We start from the raw sequence: 6,790 nt of genomic DNA, 5'->3' as shown, positions 1-6,790 counted from the left end.
TGGAAGTAGCCATCAGAGGATGGGTACATGGTGGCCATAAAGGGATGGACATGGTCAGAAAGAATGCTCAGGTAGTCCGTGGCATTTAAACGATGCCCAATTGGCACTAAGGGGCCTAAAGTGTGCCAATAAAACATCCCCCACACCATTACACCACCACCACCACCACCAGCCTGCACAGTGGTAACAAGGCATGATGGATCCATGTTCTCATTCTGTTTACGCCAAATTCAGACTCTACCATCTGAATGTCTCAACAGAAATCAAGACTCATCAGACCAGGCAACATTTTTCCAGTCTTCAACTGTCCAATTTTGGTGAGCTCTTGCAAATTGTAGCTCTTTTTCCTATTTGTAGTGGAGATGAGTGGTACCCGGTGGGGTCTTCTGCTGTTGTAGCCCATCTGCCTCAAGGTTGTGCGTGTTGTGGCTTCACAAATGCTTCGCTGCATACCTCGGTTGTAACGAGTGGTTACTTCAGTCAAAGTTGCTCTTCTATCAGCTTGAATCAGTCGGCCCATTCTCCTTTGACCTCTAGCATCAACAAGGCATTTTCGCCCACAGGACTGCCGCATACTGGATGTTTTTCCCTTTTCACACCATTCTTTGTAAACCCTAGAAATGGTTGTGCGTGAAAATCCCAGTAACTGAGCAGACTGTGAAATACTCAGACCGGCTCGTCTGGCACCAACAACCATGCCACGCTCAAAATTGCTTAAATCACCTTTCTTTCCCATTCTGACATTCAGTTTGGAGTTCAGGAGATAGTCTTGACCAGGACCACACCCCTAAATGCATTGAAGCAAATGCCATGTGATTGGTTGATTAGATAATTGCATTAATGAGAAATTGAACAGGTGTTCCTAATAATCCTTTAGGTGAGTGTATTTCAAGCTAAAGAAAACAACAACAACTCTGTAATGTCAGTCTGTCCACCGTAAAACGAAACTTTTGTCGTCTCGGCAACAGCACGACGCCTTATCAGAAAGCAGCCGGTGTTCTGCCAGCGGACCACAGACAAGGTAATAGTAACAGCAACTTTAGCATTTAACTGAAATCATGACTGATTGTTGAGTTGAAGGCTAACCAAAGTAATCCGCAGCCCTCAACTGTAAATGTGCACATGTGCGTTTGTTGTTCTCCTTTTTGGGCTGTGAGTTGTAACCTCACAGTCAGCCAAGCAAAAGTACTTCTTAAACAACACATCGATGAATCGTTGAAATGATCTATACAAGCTTCGAATACTAAAATCATCGTTAGCTGCAGCCCTAAACCTAACATCGGAATGCCAACAGTTTCTAACTCCGCATTCGAAAACTTACCAGACAAAGATAATGGACAAGCTCCATTTTTGTCACAGTAGGCCAGATTCAACATTACCAAATGGTTTTGGATCCCAGAGCCCCCATTTTGTCACGGCTGGCTCAAAACCGTGACAAAAAAGAACAGTACGATGACATAAAACTGCAGTATGGTACCATTACTTTTATTTCTAAACAAACAGAAACAACTTGATATTCAAATAATCCTATGAAGTGTGATAATCAATAGGTCAGTCATGTCAGCAGGTATGCATGCTTGAAGAAATAGTGAGTGGAGTGTTGTATGGTGAAAGAAACAAAAATAAGGAGGAGCATGGAGCATAGGGAACAGGGTTTCCCTCCTCTCTAGCCCACAGTGCAGAACATGAGACATGCTTTTATACTGGAGAACACCAGGCCCAGGTGGCTCCAATAACTGATGATTTTAACCACACCTACTGGCATCTGCAACATAGAACACAAAGAAATAGACATCCCAGCAGCTGAAAGAGATGGGGATGTCACACCACATAATCGTTTGGTATATGCTGTCATCCAAGATGTGTGTGTGCAGTTATTACGCATAAGAGCTTTAGCCGGTGTACTTATGCCAGATATTAATGAGCTGGGCAGATGCAAACATTTACAAAATCAGGCAAATACCTTTTGAATTGAAGGTTTGGTTGTTACCCAAAGCTAGTAATTGCACACTGTGCCACTGTGCGTGTTGGAAAGCAGCCTGTAGGACCCGTTCACAAGCTGCAGAACTACTTTCACTTTCCATTAACGGCGTGTTAAAGCCTACTTAGTCTCAGAACAAATGAAGGCTACGCACTGAATAAAAATCTAAGTCAGATGATCACTGGATTGATTCTGAGAGACTAAATTAGCAGAATCCTCCATTTGTTATTTATTCAGCAAACAAGTTTTGAGATGCAGAGGGAATACAACAGTCCTACGTGTGACGCGCAGGCCTGCCTCTAATATGTAGGCTTTACTACTTCATTAAACAACATGCTGCTCCTGTGTTATTGCCCCAGTAATTCTTTGCATTGTAAAGATTATAAATACTTTAGGAATAATCAGATCTATGGGGTTCCTGACCTTTTAGAGAAGGCAGATCATGTGCACCTTCATAACAGAGCAAGTGGTTTGCTTGGCTTCATGTCCATGTAAAAAAGGCAAAGGCAACATTAGCAGGCTGCAAGTGTATTAAACAGAAATGGCTAAATATGAGATGATCAACAAGCAAAGTGCATTCCCTAGAAATAACTGATACACAGTTAATAATAACGATTCACAGCAGATCAAACACTTAGCTATAATTCCACAAAAGGTATCTGGCCAACAACAATATTAAAACACAAAATAACTTGTAGCCTACTTTGTGTAGTTCATTTTATCAATCCAGTCCAATTATACTTTTAATTGAGTAGGTTTGTCAAATAGTAATTTGAAAAAATGAATGAAAAAAACCCTAGAGGAAACACCGTTATATTCATCATTGTATTCACAATAACTGAAATAATAAGTCAACATAATTACCATCCTCACAAAATGTGTCTAGAATCAAAGACCTCATTCTAGTTAGAATGTGATGCTTCTAGGATTATAGTGATGTCAAGTTTAAAATTTGGTATAAACATTGCCAGAACGAGGATCTAAATTACAGTGTAGCTGGGCTTCCAAACAGGTACTGTGCACTTGTGTAGGCATTTTAAAGTGTTTCTCATCGCTCAGATATTAAATTTCATAAAAGGAGCCATTTAGTATTGTTTATTTTTGCAGTCTTTTGCATATTAGATTTCAAACTGGTTGTTAGTGGCTGCCATCAGTCATCATTCAAGTGATATTACGTATGCACTGTCATACTGCCAGCATTTTTCAAGTCACAATTCGCATCCCATAAATGTGACTGTTAATTTGTGGTTCAATTGAAATGTGTGCCAATGTTGAGAACAGCGACAGTTAGATTAGTTCAATGATGAGTTCTACAGGGGGTGCTTGTGTCAAGAAAATGTATTTCAAACATTGTCGCAACTTATGCAACTTCTATTAAAAGACTATTTCAAAGTATAAATTATAAGACAATGGCTTAATATGGTTTGAGTATACACTATGTTTGGAGGCATGTGACACAATTAGAAAAATATGCAGATCTGAGACCTCCCGGGGATCTCCTGATCACTCTCTGCCAGATTTCTCATCTCTCTCCACTGTACAGTTTACTAAAACAAATTAAGTTCTTAGGGAGGATAATTTGTACCCCCTCTCTGTAATAAAAAGTTGATGTAAGCATATTCTATATACCTCTGAATCCCAATTCTAATGCAGTGTAATTCTCACCAAGTCAAGCACCCACACATTTACAGTGACCGGACCTCCATTCCCTTTGGACCAGATGAACTGTGCTCTAAATGCAAAGTAACACTGTTAAAAGCGAATTCCCATTCTGCTGTTTATTTCGTAATTGAGGGCCCTTACATGTACATTATGTTTGACAAAAACCTAATTTAATTGTAGCGCAACCTCTACAGATGCGATTAAAGCCCCCTCCAGCCAGTTTTAACCACCGTTTTTGGTTAACGTTCCTTCTCAAACAGAGAATGGGGGTGTGGTTAATAGCCGGACCTAACACATTACCATGACAACCAGGCTGGAGTGTTCACTAACGATATGCTGTGTTAACATCACTACATTGTAAAGTTTAGTACACTTTACTGTCTGGCAGGAGTAGCTTATTTACCCATGATAGAAACTAATGTGTGAGTATCAGCTGTTATCAATCATACAGTCGATGGTCCTGTCAAAAATAAAATGAAGACCCTCTGTTAGCTAACTTTCTGCAATAACTATGCTACCCAACTACACCTGGCTAACTACAACTTAGTTAAATTAGCTAACTAAACTAGAAAGACAAACCAACAATCAGACACAGAGACATACCTACTGTAAGTTCTAAGTAAATTACATGATAAATTGGTTAGCTAGCTCACAACGAAGTTTATCAGTTTGATGCTCTGACTTAACGAGGCGTGACAGCGTGACAGTTTTTTAACGAGGCATGCGCAAGCTGGGAGAATGGCGTATGACTTATGGAATTACTATAGTCATACGTCACAACCCTGTTTTAACAACTAAGCAATTTTTACAACTTTGAGCACAAAATTAAGCCATTTTTCTAAAAATATTTGGCAAACTGTGGGTAATCAACATTGTAAGGAAATGACTCAGAAAAATATGAAATTTGATAGAAATGTCAAAATACATTGGAGGGGGGCTTTAAGACCCTGCATTTTGTTTGTAGTGTAACTGCTATGAAAAAATACTTAGGAATCAACCTTTCACTTAAGAGTAATTCTAATAATGCTGAATTTATTGTGCAACAGTTAGATTAGGAAAACTCTTTGCATTATTTTTCTTGTTGTATGATCACATTCAAAGAAACAATTACACCAGGAAACAGGTCATATTAATTTACTTAATCATTTTACATTAATCAAGTATACAAACTTGCTGTGTTATCATGGTATGTTTACCTCTCATTTTGGTAAGACTAATAAGCCTTATGTCAATATTTTGAAACTATAAATATTACTAAATGACTGTAGCTGTCATCAACATATTGTTTTTATTAAGCCATTTCCTAAATCATCTTTTGCTGCTTTTCTCATTGTCTTAACCCCACTGCGAGTGTCACTACTCAGCCATCACTCACAGAATCACTGTGCTGCACTACGTCATGTATATAAATGTACACAACAAATTGACTAGGCTGCTGCTGACAGCTGTAGACTCTGTTCTGGACTCTGCTTTAATTAGAGTGAGAGAAAACAAGCGGAGTAGAAATACTCTGATCCACCGTGTGAGTCTCACACTAGAAGTGCATGGCAACCTTCAATAGGTTTGATCCAACTATAAAAATAAAAGCACTAATATAACTTGCTAATTAATGTTTACTACATCTATAATGTCATAACCCTAACTTCCTACAATGTAGTGCGCAAAATCTTCATCTTAATAGGGAGGCAAAATGTGTGTTTTTTGGCAAAGCATCCTCCTTTCTCACACAATTTTGACATCTATTTCAGCACTCGTAGTACACTCTTTCCTGAGAAATGTTTATATAAGCCTCTATAACACTGACTGTAGTACAATCCACCTCTCCACTCTATGGCACATTGGCTTGCTGCTAGAACTAGCAGTCTATAGTTTGGTGTTTGGACCCCGATAAATCACATTAACGAATAAGACAACAAGGACCTTAGTATCATATTCTGTAGTTTAATGTGCATCTAGCAGATTCACTACAGCATAGACTGCACAGAGGTTAGCGCAGTAATTTATTGTATTGTTAATAATTAATTGGCAACTATTTTGATAAGTGATCAATTATAAATACATTTTAATATCTGTAGGATTGTTGGCAATTTGATATTATGTTTAGCTTTAGAGAATTGTGAAGGAATTTTATCTATTTGAGTTACTGTGCATTTTATTTATAAATAGCAATATAATACCATGGTTTACAGAACAGCTTTTGTTTAATGTACATAGTATAGTAGTAGACAGGAAGCCTGTGTGTTAAATATAGTTTTTTTTTTATTTACTCTGCAGTAAAACTATGGAGTAAAATGACTGTATGCTAAATGATTACAGTAGTAAACGACTATGGTTTGCACAACAGATCTACTGTAGCGATGCCACATTTTACTACCAATGTACAGATATCCACTATGACACACCAACATGTCTAAAATCATACCAAATTAGGCCTAAATGACAAAATAGAAAAAGAAGAGCATGCACATCTAACCTGTTATGTTGCATGATTACAGATTGGAATGACTGCTGCAGCCCAGCACCACTCTACTCATAGCAACAAAGGTGACTATCAAAGAGCAATAACACTGACCACGGAGCACAAAATGTGGATGTGACTGCATAAACTGTAGCTTATGAAAACAATGTCACATTGCAATAATTCCATATCAGAACGGATGTTCGTTAAGCATCACAAGCAGCGCAAACCAAACAGAAACCAGCCATGATAAATTTCCAATAACCAAGCTCTAAATAATGCACCATAAACAAACTTCTAACCACCAAACTGTATCACACTGCACAGAGTTAATCGAATAAGGTCTTACCTTTAGAAGAGTTTTTTTCTTGACCTTGTGAGCAGAAACTGATCCATCCAATCCTCAAAGTCCATCGATCACACCAGGTTGGACTCCATAGCCAGCAATGACAGCTCAGCTCTGGGCCGATGACAGCAATGTAGTCAATGCCAAAATATGATGATGGCGATTAAATAAACAATTCTCTTCGTACAGTTTGTTAGGAAGGCTGCAATGATACAGGTCAAAGGGAAGATGGTTTCTGTCAATGTCAAGGTCAGTTTCCCACAGATTCATCTGTGCTATTATGTAAAGCTGCAGGGCCTTGAACAGCTTTCTTGACATACTCCATAATAGTGCCACATACTTT

The 6,790-nt window shown here is 38.6% G+C and overlaps 1 long non-coding RNA gene across 1 annotated transcript; it reads right to left on the bottom strand.

The window, feature by feature from the left end:
- Nucleotides 1-1,464: 1,464 nt before the first annotated feature.
- LOC119888713 lies at nt 1,465-6,534 on the bottom strand. The gene is made up of 2 exons (XR_005441924.1): nt 6,451-6,534; nt 1,465-1,765 (listed from the first exon to the last, which is right to left on the bottom strand). It is a non-coding gene; the product is annotated as an uncharacterized LOC119888713 (long non-coding RNA).
- Between the last annotated feature and the right edge of the window lie 256 nt (nt 6,535-6,790).

Source organism: Micropterus salmoides, unplaced genomic scaffold (assembly GCF_014851395.1).
Source record: "Micropterus salmoides isolate LMB-PRFRI ecotype aquatic unplaced genomic scaffold, ASM1485139v1 Ms_hic_scaffold_5, whole genome shotgun sequence".
NCBI classification, from domain to species: domain Eukaryota; kingdom Metazoa; phylum Chordata; class Actinopteri; order Centrarchiformes; family Centrarchidae; genus Micropterus; species Micropterus salmoides.
The sequence above is the reverse complement of the archived record's forward strand: the minus strand, read 5'-3'. Positions and strand labels throughout refer to the sequence as shown.